At 36.3% G+C, this 22,949-nt stretch overlaps 1 protein-coding gene and 1 non-coding gene across 2 annotated transcripts in view; both read right to left on the reverse strand.

The window, feature by feature from the left end:
* Positions 1–22,949, reverse strand: part of ROCK2 (Rho associated coiled-coil containing protein kinase 2) — a 144,154-nt gene that overhangs the window by 109,866 nt on the left and 11,339 nt on the right. The window lies entirely within an intron of this gene.
* Positions 8,857–8,964, reverse strand: LOC114206037 (U6 spliceosomal RNA). The gene has a single exon (XR_003608533.1). It is a non-coding gene; the product is annotated as a U6 spliceosomal RNA (small nuclear RNA).

The following is a 22,949-nucleotide window of genomic DNA, read 5'->3' on the forward strand; positions in this document are numbered from 1 at the left end:
AAACGTAGACTGATGGGGCATCTGGGTGGTTCAGTTGGTTTAGCATCTGCCTTCAGCTCAGGTCACGATCCCAGGGTCCTGGGATTGAGCCCCGCATCGGGCTCCCTGCTCAGCGGGGAGTATGCTTCTCCCTCTCCCTCTTGTCCCTCCCCGTGTTCCTTCTCTTTCTCTCTCTCTCTCTAAGAAAATCTTTTTTAAAAATGTAGACTGGTAAGAAAAGATTGAGAGAAATGAAAGACCTCACTTTTCTAAACAACCTCTGCTAGAAATTAAGACCAATAATTACATTACTAAATGACATAACTGGGGCACATGGGTGGTTGACTCTTGGTTTCAGCTCAGGTCATAATCTCATGGGTTGTTAGATTGAGCCCCGGATCAGGCTCAGCGGGGAGTCTGCTTGAAGATTCCTCCTCATGCCCCTCCCTCCACTAACACTCTATCTCTTGCTCTAAAATAAATAAATCTTTACAAAAAATTTTAGAGTTAAATGACATAACTAAAGTAATAAAAATCACACTGGGTACTTTCTTCAGGTCACAATCTCATTAGCTGCATTTTATCCTCAACAGATGTTCTCCATCTGTGCTATCCCACATGGTAGCCCCTAGCCACGTGTGACTACCCAACACTTGAAATAAGGCTAGTGCAACTGAGGAACTGGACTTATTTTATTTTAATTAGTTTAATTAATTTAGCCACATGTAGATAATGGCTACCACACTGGCCAGAGGTGTTTTTAGATACATTCTAAGACAGCTCTCTTGAAAGGGATGAAGAGGTGCAAACTTCGTTATAAAATAAATGTCACAGGAACAAAAAGTATAGCATAGGAAAAATATAGTCAATAATACTGTAATAACTATGTTTGGTGACAGATAGTAGCTATACTCACCATGGTGAGCACTGCATAATGTATGGAATGGATTGCTGAATCACTATGTTGTACACCCGAAACTAATATGACATCGTAGGTCAACTATACTTTAACAACAAAAGAACTACTCAATAAAACTACCCTCATTTGGCAGTACTTAAACTTGAGGAATTGGAAAAGTAGGTAAGTACTATGAAAGCAAAAGAAGAAAAAAAATTCCAACATGTATCCAATTAACAGAGGTTAATGGAAGGGGACAAAATGGGTAGTAGATCTTAGAGCTGAAGAAAATTCAGAATTTATACATTTGTATATACAGTATTAGCAGTTTTAATTATTTTCTTTGTTAAATTTAAATCTACACTTTGTCAATCACTAAAGAGAAAAATCATGCTGGATTTACAAAATAATAAATGTAGCATTAAGAAATTCTACAGCGGGGCGCCTGTGTGGCTCAGTTAAGTGTCCAACTCTTGGTTTTGGCCCAGGTCATTATCTCAGTATTCTGAGATCGAGCCCCACATGAGCTCCATGCTCAGCAAGGAGTTTGCTTGAAATTCTCTCTCTCCTCTCCCTCTGCCCCTCACACACACATCTCTTTCTCTCTCTCTCAAAAAGTAAATAAATAAATCTTTAAAAAAGAAAGAAAAATTCTCTAACACAGTGAACATGTGACCAGCTGGGAATGGCAAATTATTCCATAGCATTTTATTTCCTGTACTCCAAAAAAGGACAGACTCAACAAACTAAAAGGTTACACAAACAAGGACTTATTCTCAATAGTTCTGGCATCTGTCTCTTCCACAGTGAATTTCTTCTTCAGGTATGCAGTCAGTCTTGGTCTCACTTAAAAGATAACAGGTTAAACAGGTTCTGGAACACCCAGGCTTTAAAAATATTTTGCCATAACAGATTACAAAAATTAAATTTCTTTAAGAAGTAAATGTTTTATATGATCATAAATTTCAAGTAGGTCTTGGCACTCTTATGCTCCTAGGGTGTAATGTGTTTGTCCTGTGAATGCTATTATGTCATTACAGACCAAGAAGAGTAGGCTAAAACAAAATGACGAGAATGAAAACCAAAAATGCATCAAGATTTCTCAGTGGATTAAGAAACTTAGAATAGACTATAAGATTCAAGCTGTTTTCCTCAGATCATAAGTACAGTAATTTAAAGCCAACCATACCTAAAACTAAACCTTTAACTGATGAAGGACATTAGCATAGTTCAAAGACTTAAACAAAGGCTAGGTTGAAGCCTTCAGAATAACTATCATCTACGATATAAACCTTAAGATTGAATTACTACTAGTCCAGGGTTTATGGTGGTTTTCAACTTTACAGATTCAGAAAAGTTTGTTTTAACTTCTTCACTAATAAGCAAAAGAAATAAGTTACCTGAAACAATTAATTTAGTCACTGGTACAGAGTACCTCCTAGGAGATTCATTTGCCAACCAGAACTGTCTCAGAAATAAAATATAAAGGGCCTTAGAAAAGGCATGACTTAGTGAAAAAAGTGCGTGATTTGGAGTCAGATAGACTTAAAATAGAATATGAATTCCATCACTACTACCAAGTTATATAACTTCCTTCTCTAAACCTCATTAACATCAATCAACAGAGACAATAATACAACATTGCAGAAATGTTGTGAAAAATACATGAAGAAAATAAAATGTCTATACTAATGAAGGATAACTATTAATTTTTAAAAGCTATTAAAAAAACAAGTTGCCCTTTGCTACACATTTCTAAAAACCGTATTTCTGGGGCACCTGGGTGGCTCAGTCAGTTAAGCATCTGCCTTCGGCTCAGGTCATGATCTCAGGGTCCTGGGATGGAGCCCTGCATAGGGCTCCCTGCTCAGCGGGGAGCCTGCTTCTCCCTCTCCCTCTGCAGCTCCCCCTGCTTGTGCTTTCTCTCTCACACACTCTCTTTTCTCTCTCAAATAAAGAAAATCTTAAAAAATAAAAATAAATCAAAACCTTATTTCTTTGACAATATTAAAGAAGCGATGGTAATTTTTAAGTATCAACTTGACTTGGGTTCAGCTGCAAGTGACAGAAAATGCCCCTTAGTGCCTTTATGTCTGCCTTAAAACAGTTAAGGATCCTTTTGAAGGACAGTGATGTAATCTGTTGCTGTCCCAGGAGCTGGAGCTGTCATATCCCCTCCTCTCTTTCACTTCCCATTCAAACAATAAAGGCCATTTGTACCACTTAAAAAAAAAACAAAAACAAAAGTTAAGTGTGGTTACAACAGCTCCCTCAATCATCAGAGATCCAGGCTCTTCAGCTTTGTTGCCATCAACCCGAATACACTGAGCCCACTTCATGATGTGGGACAGCAAGCACCAACACCAGTCATTAAAAAGAAATGACAAAAAAAAAAAAAAAAAAGGATACATAAGCTCCCCATAAGGACTCTTCCTCAATGCTACTCATAAACCCCTTTCGTTCACATTCCATAAGCCAAAACTACTCATGCAGTGAATCACATACAGCGCAAAAACTGCAATAAAGAATAGACTGTGGTGATGGTTATACAATACTGTGAATGTACTCTGTCACTGAAGTGGTTAGAATGGTAAACTTCAGGTTATATATATTTTACCACGACAAATAGGAGATTTAGAAAACACTGAAAATGCTAAGTAGAGATGTGATACATAAAAAAGGACACAAACTAAAAATCTAGAGATAAAAAAATATCATGTGTGAGATGAAAAATACATTGTATGGGACCAATAGGAGACTAGAAATTGCAAAAGAAAAGACAACAGAACTTGAAGACACAGCAATAGAAATTATCCATAATGAAACACAGAGGGGAAAAGAAAACCAAAAAAAGTAGATAGACTCTCAGTAGGTTGTGGGCCCACATGAAGGAAACTAATGTACATATAATTAGAAGTCACCAGAGAAGGAAAAAGAAAATAAAAGAAAAAAACATGTGAAGAAATAAGGGCTAGAAATTCTCTACACCTGATAAAAACTAAAACTATACAGATCAAGAGGCTCAACCAAAGCTAAAAACAAGAAGCATGAAGAAAACAACAACAGGCATATCAAACTGATTAAAGCCAGTCAGAGAAAGAAACTCAGGAAAAAAAATAATAAACACACTATGAACAGAGGAATAATGCAAGTCAGAAGATAGTGAAGCAACATATTTGAAGTATCAAAAGTAAAACAAAATCAATCTAGAATACTATATACAGCAAAAATACCTTTCAAAAATTAAGGTGCCACTAAATAAAAATGAATTTACAATTTATCAAAATTTGTGGGTGGCAGCAAAAGCAGTAAAGAGAAATTTGTAACAAAAAAATGCAAACTTAGGGGAAAAAATCTAAATTCAATAATTTAAGCTTCCTGAGGAAAAACCTGAGAAAGCATAACAATTTAAGCCTATAAGCAGAAGAAAAATAAAAATGAGAAGAACCTCATACTTATTACGATGGCCACTATGAAAAAAATAATAAAACCTTAAAATAACAAGTACTGGCAAGGATGCAGGGAGACTGAAATCCTGTGCACTGCTGATGGGAATGTAAAATGGTGCAGCCACTATGGCAAACAGTCTAGTAGTTCCTCAAAATATTAAAAATAGAATTATCATATGATCCAGCAATTCTACTTCTGGATATACCCTGAAAATAAGTGAAAGCAGGGTCTCCAATATTTGTACACTTGTGTTCATAGCAGCATCATTCATGACAGCCAAAAGGTGGAAGCAACCCGTGTCCATCTACAAATAAATGGATAAACAAAATTTCATATATAAACACAATGGAATATTTCCTAGCCTTGAAAAAGAAGGAAATTCTAACATATCCTGCAATATGGATGGATGAACCTTGAGGGAATTAGGCTAAGTGAAATAAGCCTTTTGACAAATACCATAAGACAAATACTATACAATTCTACATATATAAGGTACCTAGAGTACTCAAATTCATAGAGACAGAAAGTAGAAGGGTGGTTGCCAGGGGATGGGGGAAGAGGAAATGAAGAATTGTTCTTTAATGGGTACGGAGTTTTATTTTTTTGAGATTTTAAATAATCTCTATCCCCAATGTGGGGCTCGAACTCACAACCCTCAGATCAAGAGTCCCATACTCCACCGACTGAGCCAGCCAGGTGCCCCATAATGGGTATGGAGTTTAGAGTTTCACAACATGAAGAGAGTTCTGGATCTTGGTTGTAAAACAATGTAATGTGCTTAACACTACTAAACTGTACACTCAGAAAAGGTTAAGATGGTAAATCATATAGGGGCGCCTGGGTGGCTTAGTTGGTTAAGATGGTAAATCATATATTATGCATTTTTTTACCACAATAACAAACAAACCTGACATTTGTTGAAGGCTCACATGTCTGTCACTATGTGCTTCAGATTACGTCACTTAAACTTAACAACTTTATAAAGGAAGTATTATTATTATCCTCCATTTTACTGATAGGTTCAAACGTTAAGCAACTCCTAAGGTGACACAGGACAAGAAAATAAACGCAAATATGACTCCAGAGCCTGCATCCTTAAACAACTTGTTATATTGTCTCTATACTGTCTTTGTTAAATGGTTATTACTTTTATGAAGGAAGAAATGTTATCAAAAGAAATATTCATAGGGATGCCTGGGTGGCTCAGCTGGTTAGGTGTCTGCCTTCAGCTCCAGTCATGATCCCAGGGTCCTGGGATGGAGTCCTGCATTGGGCTCCTTGCTCAGCAGGGAGCCTGCTTCTCCCTCTGCCTGCAGCTCTCCCTGCTTATGCTATTTCTCTCGCTCGCTGACAAATAAAATCTTTTTTTTCCAAAAAAAAAAAAAAAATGTTCATAATACATATGGGGGACGAGTTTCCCAGCTAAAGCAGTTGATGTGTTTCGACGATAGAGCATGGTACTTTTCAAGATTCCATATATAATGAAACAATTCCATGTTTATATTCCAAACAATTTTAAGTATTTCATTATATGCTGTTTGTTCTGCAACAATACCTCCATTAACACATACCATCAATACTTTACAATCATCTATTTAGAGTATTTTTTTTGGTGGTCCTATAAAATATACAAGGTTATTTGTTTTAACCCAATGTCACTGTTTTTAACAATTTTCAACAATCCCTTCTTTAAATTTTCCATTTAATTTTCTAAACAATTACACCCAGTACCAAAAATTGTTAAATGCAAAAGTCAGTTATACATTCTTCTCATTCGACAGTTTTACTCAAATGTCCTAAAACAATATGATGAAAATGACACAGGTTAAAAAAAAAAATTCTACTCAAAAAGGTTAAAACAGGTGTTCTCTTTTTTATTTAAAAAAATCTATTAGGTGGATATAAGAGCTTATTTTTCATTCAGAGATATAATGAAATAGGCCATTCTAAAGGCCTACACAAATTCCACACTACCAATTAAGGCAAAAGAAAACTATCCTCCCTATCCGTCACCATCTATTAACAACCCTACTGATGAGATGCAGTGTAGCCTACCCAAAGAATGTGGAGACATAAGGCAGAATCCCAGTTTCCTCATCAGTAAGATCAAGAAAAGAACAGTAGCTATCTCAAAGGGCTTTAGGAAGAAGCAGATGGATTAATATATATACAACCACCAGAGACAACAGGTATGTTTGCTGCTATCCTTATTGTCATCTTTGTTGTCATCATTACCATCTTCCAACATGCAAATCAAGTCCCTGGTCCTTCATAATGCTTTTCTACTATTTCCAAAGTCCTGTGACTTCTACCTTTTCTTAATTCATGGTATTCACAACCTACTGCTCTAAAAATAGCAAGTAAGGCACTCTTTTATATTACTGTATTTATTGCTCTTCAATTCATCATTTAACTTTCCACTTGACAGTAAACTTTATCTTCCCAAATAAACTATGACTCCTTACAAGTACCTGAACTATGTTTCAAACGTTATCTTATACATGGTAGAAAGTTTAAAAAAAAATGACAGTTTTCTCATTATGGGATACCAAAAATTGTGGAGTTCTTTCCCCCTTTCCTGGGTTATACATTCCATTTCCTCCCTAGCTTAGTCCAATGATCAGCAAACAATATCTACACTAACACTAATGGTCTTTAAAGATATTGTACTTTTGGGGTACTTGGGTGGCTCAGATGGTTAAGCATCTGCCTTCAGCTCAGGTCATGCTCTCAGGGTCCTGGGATCGAACCCCACACTGGGCTCCCTGCTCAACAGACTGTCTGCTTCTCCCTCTCCTTCTGCACCAACCCCGCCCCCAGCTCGTGCTCTCTCTTGCTCTCTCATAAATAAATAAAATAATAAAAAAAAAAGATACTACCTTTTCTTGGGGTACCTGCATGTCCAACTCTTGATTTTGGCTCAGGTCATGATCTCAGGATGGTGAGATAGAGGCCCATCCTGGGTTCTGAGCTCTGTGAGGAGTCTGCTTGAGGATTCTCTCTCTCCCTAGGCACTTCCCCACTGTGCACGCCCACGTACATGCTCTTTCTTCAATAATATCTTCTTTAAAAATTTTTAAAAAATAAAGATACTGTAGGGACACCTGGGTGGCTCAGTCAGTTAAGTGTCTGCCTTTGGCTCAGGTCATGATCCCAGGGTGCTGGGATTGAGCCCCACATTGGGCTCCCTGCTCAGCAGGGAGTCTGCTTCTCCCTCCACCCCTCCCCGTTTGTGCTCTCTCTCTCTCTGACAAATAAATAAAATCTTTAAAAAATATTTACAAATAAAGATACTGTAATTTCTTAATCATCACCAACCTCGCCCTAATTCTGCTATCCCAATGTAAATAAAAGATAGAAGCCTCCATCATCTCCTTTATTTTAAAAGACTTAATTACTAATTTCCTTTGTATCCACCCAGACATACGAGAGAAGAACTGAAGATACCACAATTTATTTTTTTAAGATTTTATTTATTTATTTTATTTATCTAAGGGTAGATCATATAGTTAATTATTCTCTCCACTTGGAGACATTTAAAAAAATTAAGAAAGATTAAAACCCCACAACTCTCTTTTGGAGAAGCTCAACCTGAACTTAAGAAGATTTTGGGGAGAATAAGTTGAAAAATCAGATTTAAAAGATATTCTAAAATCTGAAATCCTTTTAATGTTTAGAACATTTCATATTAATTACTTTTCTAAATTATCTATTCAGCTTGTCCAAAAATAATGGTTACCAATTTCTTATACAGAGCTTCCAGTTTTTGCTTTAGGAAATAAGCATAATAATGAGAAAAGAGAGCGCCTGGATGGCTCAGTCGGTCAAGCATCTGACTCTTGACCCAGCTCAGGTCTTGATCTCAAGGTTTTGAGTTCAAGCCCACGTTGAGCTCCGTGCTGGGTGTGGGGCATACTTAAAAAAAAAAAAAAATGAGAAAAGAACACTACCTTAGGACTCCAAAGGTATAGATCCTTTTATAGTTCTGCCATTTATTGGCTGCATTTCTTTGAGCAAATTATTTAACCTTTCCAAACCTCAGTGTCTTCATTCAGGAAACTAAGAAGAATATCCACCCCATATATTTTACAGATCGCTCTATCATATGAGAAAACACACAAAAATGCTAAGGTACTAAATCTTTTCACTATAAAATAAAACCTTTACTGAAAGAATTTGTTAGATTTTACTGATAGATACAGGCTTCTCAGACTTTTCTTTAATATGACTTTAACACAGACAGGTAACATTTTTCATCATGTATGCAAAAAATGGGCAACTAACTGTTCTACTTAGAAGTGGTCATAATATTTTTTAAATGTTTGAAACTAAGTATTTCTAAAGAATATTTTTAAAGAACATGTCATTTTGATGTGACTAGAAAATGAAACAAAAATCTAACAAATTAATAAAGCACTTCAGAACAGTGCCTGGTACACAGTAAGAACTACTACATGTCTTTTTTTTTTTTAATTCCAGTACAGTTAACATACAGTGTTACATTAGTTTCAGGTGTACAATATAGTGACAAAAATACGGAGTGCTTCACAAATTTGCATGTCATCCCTGAGCAGGGGCCATGCTAAATCATCTCTATATTGTTCCAATTTTAGTACACGTGCTGCCGGAGCGAGCACGAGAACTATGTCTTACTAACAATATTACTATTATTGCTATTGACAATTAACTTTAATGATATAGAAAAACACTGTATTCAATATGCTAAGCTTCAAGTACGCATTAAGCATTAAGCATTTAGAATTAAGCATTAAGAATTTAAAAGAATTTAAAATATCGGGGCGCCTGCGTGGCTCAGTCGTTAAGCGTCTGCCTTTGGCTCAGGTCATGATCCCAGGGTCCTGGGATCCAGCCCCGCATTGGGCTCCCTGCTCAGCAGGAAGCCTACTTCTCCCTCTCCCACTCCCCCTGCTTGTGTTCCCTCTTTCGCTGTGTCTCTGTCAAATAAATAAATAAAATCTATAAAAAAATATACATATCTTTTACAGTTTAAAGTTTTACATACAGCATTTATATCACCATTTTCCATTAACCATATTTTATACACACTTCTCACAACAGAAATCTCACAGGAAGCATGAGTTCACAGTGGCAACCCCTCCTTGAAACACTCCTCTAAGGAAATCCTCTTTTGAGTTCTATAAACCATCCGTCCATCATAATTAAATACATAACCAGGTCAGTTTCTAAAAAACATCACTGTAAATACATATTTGTCTTCTCCATCCAAAATCTGAACTCAAACCAAACTAAGTACAATGAGGCAAAAGTATTTCCATATACTGCATATTAGTAATATTTGGGGAGTTAGCATTTTCATTCCAGGCAGGGAAACATACAAGTAAAAAAAAAAAAAAAAAAAGGCCTGGAAATGGGAAGAAATGGGTAGAATTTGGGAGGAAGAAGAGAAGTTACAAGAGATAGAGCTGGAAAAGTCAGAAGTCAGGTCATTAACAATCTTGTAAGAAATTATCATTTTGAAATTTTCCCTGAGTAAATGGGAAATTAGTCATTTGAATACTTTAAGTTTGGGAATAATAGGATTAGATCTGCATCTTATAATAAGTAGTTTGGTTGGAGAGTAGAAAATGGATAGGAGGCTAGGAAAGAACAATGGGCAAGAGAATACTGCAAGAACCTAAGAAAAATGTGATAGTCACTTGAAGCAGGAAAGTAGCAGTCAGATGAGAGAGAAATTCATATGTTGGAGGTAACACTGACAGAATATAGTGATACTGAATGTGAAGTCAAAGATGACAGATACCCAAATAGCCAGGTATCTGGCTCAATCCAAGCCAGATGGATAGCGGAATCATTAATCATGGGAAATGAAGGAGATCTGAAAGCAAAGGGGGAAAAAATAATGTTGTTGTAAATATGCTGATCTTGAAGTATCTGTGGTATATCTGAGTGGAGATGCCTAGTACGTAGCTAGCTGATGTATGAGCCTAAGGCTCAGAGGCAAGCTTTCAGGTGGAAAAATGGAAATCATCAACATACAGATGATAAAGAAAGTCCTAGAAATAGACACAAGCTTAAGAAGGCAAAGAATGAATAAAAATAATAAGAATCCCATTTAGCAGAGAAAGAGAAAACAAAGGAGCCTGAGAGAAACAGCTAGAGATGCTCTGAGTACTGTCATAGAAGCCAAGAGAGCAATTTGAGAAGTGTCAAGTACTTCTGAACATTCGATAAAATGATAGTTTTACCAGCAAGGAAATCAGCATGATTTTGAAGTAAGCATGTCAGTGATGGGACAGGATGGGAGGGAGATTATAGTGTACTGAGGAGTGAACAGAAAGTGAGACAGCAGAGTTTGTGTTGCTGGTGAGGGGAGGGGCAAAAGGTAGAAAGAACTGAGATTTCTTTCTAGGGGTCATTTGGTTATTTGTTTTAGGTGATACATTTGAACAAGTTTAGCCAAATGAGAAAGAATGCAAATTAAGAGAAAGATGAAAGACAAAAAGAATTAACCAACAGAAGGAGAAAATGAGATCCAAAGCACAGCTGGAGAATCAGCCTGAGACAGAATGATGGACACCTCATCCACTGAAACAGAAGGAAAAGAACAAATGGTACAGAAGAGATAAAATGGTGAGTCAAGTAACAGGAAATTTAAGGGATCTCCTTTTGATGGCTTCTATTTTCTCATGAAGTAAGAAGACCATCTGTGGAGCATACTTTGCTCAAAGAAAGAAAAGAATGTTTAAAACAGACCCTATGGAAAATGACAGATTTGCTCTGCCACCCTGAAAGCTCTTACAAGAAACAGACCAGGAATTCACAGTACCACTAATCTGGGTAGTAATTTTTTTCTCCATCAGTGTTCAATGAAGACCTTTTGTATAGGCCAGAGAGACAAACTGATCCAAAATTTAGGTGCAAATGCACAGGATAGATATTCAATAGGGCAAGGAAACAGAATTCTGGCAAGAGGTCTGAATGGACAATGGATTCTTGCCTGCTTATACAAGAAGCATTTGGTGAAGAGAGGTGTCAAGGAACTGCAGATCTCAAAAGCATCAACGAATAGGTTTAATAAAAGGATAAGAGCTCAGGAACAGGATGTTTGAATAAATGATCTCAAAGGTAAAGCTGATTTCAGGTAATGGTAAGGTCCAAAGTAGTTTCATGGGAGTAAGTAATTGAGTTAAGTGAAGATCTCCACTAGAGATGAGGAAACTGTGAAGCCAGGGTCCTGGGTACTCTGTTCATATAAACACTGAATTCACCTAGAACTATGGCACAACCTTGCACGGAAAGGAAGTCTATGAGTCAGAAGTCTATGTCTTCAATGAGCAAGCAGAGATGTATACCCCAACTACGTGAGACTCAGCAACGGGAATTTTAACAGGAAGGTTTTTATAAGCACTGTAGTGCAAAGTAAGAAGGAAACCACTTCCTATATTTTCCTACAACTGGGATCTGTAGAGAATAAAGGAAGGTACAAGTTCCACTAGATAGGGCTTTCCCTTAGGAGGAAGACAGGTGGTGTTACTTGAAGATAAAAGCAACATTCAGTAAAGAATTTGAAGATGCAAGTGATTACGTTTAACCTTAGAACAAGGGTAAAAAATGTCTGAAAAGGAGGGGAAGAATAGGTGAGGGAACAAGAATGAAAAGAGATGTGTATAATGACTTGTATCTTGGGCAGGAAAAGGCAATCATGTGATTAAATCTGGCGGACTCACTTCATGGGAAGATGGTTAAGAGGACAGGGTTCAAGAGTTCTCTAAAAGAAAAGACACCGCATCTCTCAGGAGTTAGCCGGTGCCTGCAATTAGAAAAGTCTACGTCTAATGTGTCATAAGAGTCGTAACTCTTTGGAAGGAGCCAAATGAAGTTTGGATAATTTATATTGGTTTAAGGCTACATGCTAAGACTATTACGCAAAAGCCCCATTGGTTAGGCTTGGTCTGTAAAAACTGAGAAAAGCTCGCCATCTATCTTAGATAGGAGAAATCAATATTCATCCTTGACCATAACTGTCTGGAGCTGCGCTGTTTCACAATACCTAGTAGCGTATGATAAAGAATAAAAATATCTCATTAGCCAAGTAAGACATTCCTCCCTCAGACTTAATTCTTCATTTGTAAAATAAAGGGGTCTACTAGAACCATTACCATTAAGAGCCAACCCTCCCCCTCCTCCAAAAAAGAAGGCAGCAAACCTTACACAGCTGGGAATCAGACTAACCATTTGATAAAACTTCCTGAACAAACACTAAATGCAAAAGGCTCTGTGCTAGTCACTGGGCAGAGACATAAAAACGAATACTACATAACTATATGAGGTGATGAATGTTAACTAAACTTATTGTGGTAATTATTTTGCAATCTACTTAAGTCCAGCCATTATGTTGTATACCTTAAACTTACACAGTGCTGTACATCAATTATATCTCAAACTAAAAGAAAAAAAAGAAGTATCTTTAAAGCATGTATGCCCTATTACCCTAAAAACTAGGTTTTAGTTCCCAAATTTCCAATAAACCATGATATAAAAGTTAGAAAAATAATGACTACTACATGGTCACAACCACAGGGGAGCTCCTGGTCTGGTATATAATAAGTAAATAATCATAATACATAATGACTCTAATCACTTACAACAGAGAGTACTATGAAAGCAGAGAAAAGAGTCATTGCCTGGAGGTAGGGAATAGGATAAAGTAGGAATTACGGAGAAAATAAATTTGAGGTGGATCTTTAAAAAGAATTAAAACTATGACTAACAACAAGTGCTCAATCTCATTAGTAATCAAATATTGAAATGCATATAAAAAACAAAAGGAATCAGATACCGGCTTTTTTTCACCTATGAGAATGGTAAATAATGTAAAAGGCTGATGATATTTACCTAGCAAAAATAGGGGAATATGTGTATTCTCATCACTACTGGGGTTATTTTGGAATTTTAAATGTGCAATGCTTTAACCATCCCATTTCTAGAAATCTACAGAAATATTCACACATATGCACAAAATTAGTAATGTTCACTGCAGCAATGTTTATAACAGAAGAAAACAACCTAAATGTCTAGCAATACTGAAATAGTAAAATAATTATGGTCAATCCAGATAATGGAATACTCCCTAAAAGAACCAGATGGATGGGGCGCCTGGGTGACTCAGTTGGTTAAGCGACTGCCTTCGGCTCAGGTCATGATCCTGGAGTCCCGGGATCGAGTCCCGCCTCGGGCTCCCTGCTGCTCAGTAGGGAGTCTGCTTCTCCCTCGGACCCTCCCCCTCTCATGCTCTCTATCTAATTCTCTTTCTCAAATAAATAAAATCTTAAAAAAAAAAATTCTGACTGGATGGCCTCCAAATAAATTAAAAAAGCAAATACAAAACAATAGATATGATATAGATGCATTCTGGTTATCAAAAAAAAAAAACCCTGTAAGCATTCGTGCTTTGTGCAAGGAAAAAAGGAAAATGATACACCATTGTTGTATGTATACACTATTAATGCACACAAGGAAAGTGATACACTGATGTGTTGTAAAGTGGTTGTTTCAGAAGACTGAGATCAAGGAGAAAGGGTTAAGAGAGAACTTTTATTTTATATTCACTTATGTAATTTTTAACTTTTTAAATAGGCATGTATTACTTTTGTAATCTTCAAAATGAAGTTTGTTTTGTTTGTTTTTTTTAAGTTGACAAAGCAGAGAATAAGAGGGAGAGTTCCCGTTAAGAGACAGAGACAGAGAGTACAAATAAAAGAATATGGTATAGGGCGCCTGGGTGGCTCAGTTGGTTAAGCGACTGCCTTCGGCTCAGGTCATGATCCTGGAGGCCCGGGATCGAGTCCCGCATCGGGCTCCCTGCTGCTCAGCAGGGAGTGTGCTTCTCCCTCTGACCCTCCCCCCTCTCATGTGCTCTCTCTCTCATTCTCGCTCTCTCAAATAAAATCTTTAAAAAAAAAAAGAATATGGTATATTTATTCAGTTATTGGTGAAAGGATGATTGCCTCTATCCCTGGTCCTGCTCACTCTCCTCCTTTTCACTTCTCTGAAGTCTGTTTCCCTAAAGCCCATCATCTGTGAGTCATATATCCTGTCAAGACTTTTTCCTGCTAGTGGTCCTGGCTAGTGAAGCATGTGACTCTTGATCTCAGGGTTGTGAGATAGAGCCCCACACTAGGTATAGAGATTACTTAAAAAAAATTAAAAGAAGACTTTTCCCTGCTATTGGCCCCTGATTACAGGGCCCTTCAAAAACCCCTTCCCTTTACTTCCTTTTCTTTTTGAGAGAGAGGGATAGGCACCTGAGCACAAGAGAGCAACCACAGGATAGAAAACAGTGTATGCTGAAGTCTCTCTATCCTAAGAAAAACCACTGAGATATTTAAAAAAAAAAATAGAAGTAGATAAAATTCATTTCCGAATTCATAAATGCCACAACAGGGAAAATATAATGTATCACCATAACAGTGGCTATTCCCATACAAACTTCTCCCCATATTCATTTTAATTATGCCTGAATACTAATTCAGTTTTTCCTGGTCTACAGAAATACAAAATCTTATTCCATGAGGTTGTTAAAGAGTTGTCAAGACTTACACTAGCCTACTCTGTTAGCCAGATCCTAAACCCCTAAATCAGGAAATTTGGAAATTACATGATCCAAGGAAATTAGTTACTGGTTACAGTAGTCATCAATATAGAATGATCACAACATATACTATTACTTTCAAATATTTTTCTACATGATTAAATTATAATTACCCTGGTATGCCTAAAGACCAGAGGTAATACAGCATAATACCTGCAGTTTACATCTCCCAAACCATTCTTTGAAGTTGTTCCTCAGTTCACTTTTGTTACTAACAGTAGGCCAAGAGTTGCTAAATTGAAGCCACAGATAAAAACTGCTGGTAAAACCCAAATGCTCTTTTAAAACTTTATATAAAGCATGATTAACATTTTTGCAAGTGAATAACACAAAGGCTTAAAAATTTTGTCATGAGTTTTCCTAATAGTTATATATCAGGATTTCTGAAATTTAACATCACATAAGAACATCAGACTCTGTTTTCATAGTTCAATACCATACCAACTCTAAAAAAATATACCTTAAAAAAATAAATAAATAAAATAATATACCTTAGCTGAGAAAAATTGACGCCTGGAATATTTAAGCAAGCCCAAAAATGAATAAAAACAAATATTTACCGAATGAAACTAATTATCCTCAGTGAATTAAAACATAAATATGCCAACTAATTTTTTATTCAGTGATTTAGTAATTTAAACAACCTAATATGTCCCAAATAATGTGCTACCATTTTTGGGAAAAACAGGCTAACACCAGGAGACTGATTCTGTATGCAGATACCTTTTTGAATACACTTACAGACATATATAACTTAGGATATTTTACAGATAGTTCTTCAACTGTCTGTAAACAAGTTTAAGTTCTGTACAGTTTACAAAACACTAATACATAGGGTTAGCTTCCCAATAGATTTAATCTTCACATCTCCTTGAGGTAGACAGATACAGTCTTACAAATCATAGTCAAGAAGACAATTAATAAAACATCCTAACTAATACCAGTCATAGCTCTTCTGACTCCAAATCCAGTGTTCTTGCCATTATACTACTCTGCTTCTCTTTTAAAAATACACTTGAAAATTATCAAGTCATGGGATGCCTGGTGGCTCAGTTGGTCAAGCATGCAATTCTTGGTTTCAGCTCAGGTCGTGATCTCCATCCAGGTCGTGAGAGTGATCTCCAGCTTACCAGATTGAGCCCCATGCTCTGCACTCACCAGGGAGCCTGCCTGGGAATCTCTCTCCCTCTCCGTCTGCCCCTCCCCCAACTCGAGAGAGAGAGAGAGAGAGAGAGAGAGAGAGAGAGAGAGAGAGAGAGAGAGAGAGAGAGTGTGTGTGTGTGTGTGTGTGTGTGTGTGTGTGTGTGTGTACGTGCGCGCGCTCTCAAATAAATGGATAAATCTTCCAAAAAAATTATCAAGTCCTTCATTTTTTTCCACCTTTACTACCTTAAACAAAAACTAAAAAATTCTTACGGAAATTCATTTGTTTTTTTCACATATTAATAGAGATTAAACAAGATCCATTTTATGAACTTATTTTAATGGAATTTTACTTACAGAGAATGATTTGGAATAAGTATGCTATTTTCCAGATTCTTACACTTCCATTTCACAGATTTGTTGTAACTTGAACTAAACTGAACAATTCTGTTCACAAGAGGATAAAAAGCAGCACAATAAAATATTATGCCAGAGACTTACATTCTCCATACTATCTTAAAAGATAAACTTCCCTATCCTAAAACTTATAAAAATCCCCTCTTACCAACTCTCCCCCAAAAACTGAGTAATTAACTTCTTTAAAAATGTATTCAGTGTTTTACTTTATGACTTCCCTCTGAAGGAAATTTCATAAGCCAATTTTTACTAGAGTTTCCTTTCATTAGTTCTAAATTTAGTTTTATTTGTATCATCCGTTGTTCTCCTATTCTGGGAATGTCTTAAATATGGAAAACAAATCTGTCTTCTGTAATGCCTCCAAAATTTTAATTTTATAGCTTCCCCCTTTTTACAAAAATATATGCTTTTACAGTTTTGTTTTGTGTTTTTTGTTTTTGTTTCAGAAAACTGTCTCTCAGAACTACCAGCAAAATCCTTTAGGTTGGCTTTTGCACTTTCTTACACTGTAACATCTTGCTTTTATGACTAAATTCTTCTTTAGCCAGAATATAACAACATTAGCGCCTGGGTGGCTCAGTCGTTGGGCATCTGCCTTCGGCTCAGGTCATGATCCCGGGGTCCTGGGATCAAGCCCCGCGTCGGGCTCCCAGCTCAGCGGGAAGCCTGCTTCTCCCTCTCCCACTCTCCGTGCTTGTGTTCCTGCTCTCGCTGTCTCTCTCTCGTCAAGTAAATAAAATCTTTAAGAAAAAAACAAAACAAAACAAAACATATTCATACTCTAATTTTAAATGTTGCAATCATGAATTATATATCCCAAAGTTACAGTCAGAAATAATGCCTCAGAGCTGCTTTAGCATGGACATACAAATGATGAAGTCTCAAATTAAAGTGCATTTTGGTAAATATTTAGAAATGTTGGAACATCCTGTGCAATGCTGAGGTATTACGGAATAGGGATCCTAATAACCAGAATGTAAAATGTTTCTAACTTGAAAAAACACTTCCAGTGAAATGTTAATATATCAGATGTAACAAATTTCTAAAGATAACCGCAGAAGTATAGCAGTCAAAGAAGGACCACCCAGTTTTGGATTTGTTTCACATTTTAGTTATCTATTCAGCAATAACTTGGGAAGAATGGGTACATTTTAAATGATAAACTGTGACAAATCTTTAGGGTTTTAAAGATACTATGTGTCACTCTGAAGTCTCACAAATATTAATATTGCCTTGGCTTGGGGCGCCTGGGTGGCTCAGTCGTTTAAGCGTCTGCCTTCCACTCAGATCATGATCCCACCGTCCTGGGATAGGGCCCCGCATCGGGCTCTCTGCTAGGCGGGAAGCCTGCTTCTCCCTCTCCCACTCCCCCTGCTTGTGTTCCCTCTCTTGCTGTGTCTCTCTCTGTCAAATAAATAAATAAAATCTTTAAAATATATATATATATATATATATATATATATATATTGCCTTGGTTACAAGTGTTTCCAATTTTATTAACCACAAGACAAAATCTACAAAAAGTGAGTTGCTAAAGATTTCAAATACTAAAAAAAAACCAAAAAAGATACAACTCACAACTGCTATTCCCCAATAGCTGTAACTATTATCACAAGAATCAATAAATGAAGACTTTCTCAAATTTCTAAAATACCTACATACCCCTTAACCACCAAAATTAAAATGGCCACACAAGAGTAAGTCTAATATAAAAATACTTGAGAAAATGAAAAATAAGGACAACTTATCCACTATGTATATATTGTCTGGTTTTCTCTAATTTCCAATGAAGTGCAGAGACATAACTGCAAGGAATGTGCATTTAAAAAAAACTAAACAGTACCATATTAATAAGATGACTGTTATATAACCAATAACTTGAAGGCTGCTCTGAAAATAAAATTTCAAAATACTTTAATATAAAGATTTTGAATATTTTATAATTTTATTTTTTGCTTGCTTTTAAAGACACCACAAAATAATTTTTGAGTGATTTTATTATTTTTTAAACATAGGCACTTTCACAGATATACATACACTGGGCTGTGTTAGCTGCTATGCTCTGAAGGACCACACATTTCTAGTGAAATTTTTCTTTCTGAATTAAATTGTCAGTGATTAAACAGGCTGTCACTATTTCCCTGTCACCACTTATTAAATGTGAAACATCAAAATTATGTATCTTCCAGGCCAGTTTCATTTCTTATGAAAGGGTAAGATGTAATAACATTTCTATATCATAATTCTATACTGTGTATATTTTATCACGATAAAAATTGTTTTTCACTTCAGAAATTTGGTCTATCTTGTCTGATTCTTCCTTCAGAAAAGCTCAGCAAATTAAATTTCCTTCTAAAATAAGAAAAAGAAAAACCTTGGTCTAATTCCTATGGAGCTCTAAAAAAAGAAAATGTGATGACCCTTGATATTTCAGAAAATCTGGCACTTCTCCAAAATCGCCAGCCTTTTCCACATATACAATTTTGTGTGCCAAGGAGATCTCGACTATTTGGTTTCAGTTTTGTCAGTCAGTACAAGAAGCAACACCTACAAATTTCTCAAACTTTGATCTGCATGTTAACTTGCATCAGAATCACCTGAGATGCTTGATTAAATGCAAATTACTGCCCCCACTACAGACATCTAAATCAGAGGATCTGACATCATTTCTACCAAGTACCCTGGGTATGATTCTGGCTTCCAACAGGTAATTCTGACTTTCTGGCTTCATCCAAGCCTTGGTGAACCACAAAAAATAAATAAAGAAAAAAAAATAAGTACTCTCCTTTCCTCAGATACATTTTCGACCCAATGTCCTCTCTGCCAACCTTTAAATTACAATATTGCACCTCTCAGCTCAGTGGTTCCCACACTTTCCCGCACTTGAGAACCACCTGTGGAACTTTTAAAACTCCTGATCTCCAGGCCACATCACATACCTATTACCTTAAATGTCTGGGGGAAGGAAGCCAGGCATCAGTATTTCTAAAGACCTCTAAGATTTTTAAACCACTGTCTTAGCTATTGGATTTAGCAGATACAGATTAGAACATCTGTACTTAAAATGACCTATAAGGGGAGCCTGGGTAGCTCAATCAGTTAAGCCCTGAATCTTTTTTTTTTTTTTTTTTAAGATTTTATTTATTTGACAAAGAGAGAGACAGCAAGAGAGGAACACAAGCAGGGACAGTGGGAGAGGGAGAAGCAGGGTTCCCACGGAGCAGGGAGCCCGATGCGGGGCTCGATCCCAGGACCCTGGGATCACGACCTGAGCCAAAGGCAGACACTTAACGACTGAGCCACCCAGGCGCCCCAAGCCTCGAATCTTGATTTCGTCTCAGGTCATGATCTCAGAGTGGTGGGATCAAGCCCAGAGTCAGGATCCCTGCTCAGCACAGAATCTGCCTGTGTTTCTCTCCCTCTGCCCCAATACATCCCTGCTCCCGCTGACTCACTCCCACTCTCTCTCAAATAAATAAATCTTACAAATAAATAAGTAAATAAATAAATAAATACAATGGCCTCTAAGGGCCAGGACATAAACTATATCGGTATTAAGTTTTCAAATTTCCAGATATATCTTTCTCTATACATTTACTTTTTATTTTAATCCAGTAGGAAAATTTTTGTCAATTCATTTATTAAAGCTTCCTTAAGATGGCATTTTTTGAAAGAATGTAAGACAAAAAAACTGCTTCACATTGAACACAACTAAGATTGTGCCTTGCATCTAAAGTTCGAAAAAGGTCATCATTTCATTTGCACACTAATTTCAGTGATTAAATTTTGAGAAATATAATCATTGAGAAGCCAATACAAAAGTTCAAAGTTCATGTTTTAGATATTTTTTAAAAGCAAATCCAAATATTCTGTTAATTCCAGAGAAATTTTGCTGAATTTAGAATAGCTACAATCTGGTTAAATTTTACAATATGGTTTAAATTTTGCATTAACTCTCCAATTCTGACTTGATATCTAACTTCTCTGAAAGAAAATATTAATTTTGACATATTTTCCTCTAATCTTTACTAATTACAAAAGATGCTGATTATATGACCTGTTAGAGGCCCTTGGAGAAATCTAGTGATTCATACAGAAAAAAAAAATGTTTAATTTTGTTTCTTTCAACACAGGCACACTGGTCAAACACAACACATCATTTTTAACCATTCAACTTCGACTTGAACTTTCTCCACTATGTAATACAATAAAATATGGCCATATGTATTTAAATAAAAGCCTCAAGTACCACAAACTATAACTCTATAAGTTAACCCAAAAAGGTAAAACATTTTTCAAAATCATACCAACATTTACACATTTAGTACTTGAAATATTTTTGCAAGGGTTTCAATATACAAAAACTCATTTCACTAGATCTTGCAGGACTCAAACTTCATGGCAGTTGGGCTATTGCACTTTCCTTTTATTTTTTTTTTTCGAGGAGGAGGGGGGAGAGGGAGAGAGAGAATATTAAGCAGGCTCCACACCCAGCATGGAACCCCACACGGAGCTCAATCTCACAACCCTGAGATCATGACCTGAGCCAAAATCAAGAGTCGGATGCTTAACCAACTGAGCCACCCAGGCACCCCTAGTGCACTTTCCTTTTAGAAGAATAAATATCACTACAACCAAAATTTCTAAAATTCACCCTTAATAAATTAATTAAAGCATCTTAAGTACTGAAAGAATTATTTCCTAAATGTTCCTTTCTGTTCAAAAAAGTCCCATTTGTGGTTATCTTTAATAAAAACTCAAAAAATACAATATAAACTAAAGCTAAACAGAAAACTTCAATTTCAACAAGCATATTTTTAGTATGACTTTTTTTTTTTAAGATTTATTTATTATTTATTTTGAGAGAGTGAGAATGAGAGAGAGAGAGAGAGTACACGAGAGGGGGGAGGGTCAGAGGGAGAAGCAGACTCCCTGCTGAGCAGGGAGCCCGAAGCGGGACTCGATCCCGGGACTCCAGGATCATGACCTGAGCCGAAGGCAGTCGCTTAACCAACTGAGCCACCCAGGCACCCTTTTAGTATGACTTCTAAAAGAATCATACTGAAACACAAGGTAAAACAATAGGGATATTACCATATTGATACAGAATGGACAAATTGGGCAGCTACTTTTTTATCTGAAAAGAACATGGTCCTGGTTAAGTTCCAAAACTCTGCTCATAATTTAATCCCACAAATCAATATCCATGCCACCTATAAACAAGAAGTAACATCTGTATCTGTACATTAAATTCAGATGAGTACTCAAAGTATAAGCCAAAAGCCAAGTGTAGCACACTTTTTTTTTACAGAAAACAAGTGATTTTTTATTAGAAAAAAATGCCCTATTTTAATACAAGTTCACTATTTATGAGAATGAACACTAAAAGAACTGCAACAAATCGGTCTTAGAAGAAACAATACAATGACAGAAAACTCGATACCTTGCATCTTCAAGGAGCCTGAAAAGCAGGCCCAGTGAAAACACACACACAACTCCCGTCAGCCCCCCACACAAGTATGTACAGGTTATATAGGCAAACATTTAGAAAACACACTGGACGATAAGGATGAGCACATCCACATATGTGTACGTGTGCAAGTGTAGCACACTTTTAAAACACCAGTAGCTACCCACTCACAGGAACCAAGTTACAATATTAATAGTAAGAACTGTTTTTTTAGTTTTTATGTAGAACAGAAAAGTTTTATAAAGATAAATGTTTGGTCAAGATGAGAGAAATCAGTTTATAAGTTTACTCAAGATATTCAAAATAATAATAATAAAGATCAGCACAAAACAGAATGGAGAAACAATCAAAGACCATAATTTATGTCAGAAGTACTTCAACTTGATCTGTAGCTTAGAAGTAACTCAACTAGTAGAGACTTCACTGTCATTACTAGGGCCTACACAGCTCAGCAAGGCGCATTCATTACTTGGAAGCAAAAGGTACCACAACAAGGTTTAAAAAAATAATAATGCTTAGTATTAATTAGGCCTTTCAGGTGGAGACACTAGTCAGTAGGATAATTTCACCTATAAAGGGCTTTAATCTATATGTATCTGAATTCTATTTTTAAACATTGGAATTGGCTTGTAGTATACAAAATGAAACTCCTTTTACTAGACCACACTCATGGTACCTTAGTAAAAATTTGAAAAACAAAATTAAGCACATGAAGCAGTGCTCAGCATCATTTATCATTAGTAAAAGGTACTATCATGGTTATCATCACAAACACAATGTCAAGTGTTCTTTGAACGTGGAAAAAATGGAACCCTCATACATTGCTGGTGGGAATGGAAAATGATACAGACATTTTGGAAAACAGTTTCTTAAAAGTTAAGCATAAGAGGAAAAAAAAAAGTTAAGCAGAAGCATACCATATGACTCAGCAACCCACCTCCTTAAAATCTAGCTAAAAG

This window comes from Eumetopias jubatus, unplaced genomic scaffold (genome assembly GCF_037043125.1).
Source record: "Eumetopias jubatus isolate StellerSeaLion01/CBP00866 unplaced genomic scaffold, mEumJub1_p1.0 scaffold_9, whole genome shotgun sequence".
Classification (NCBI taxonomy): domain Eukaryota; kingdom Metazoa; phylum Chordata; class Mammalia; order Carnivora; family Otariidae; genus Eumetopias; species Eumetopias jubatus.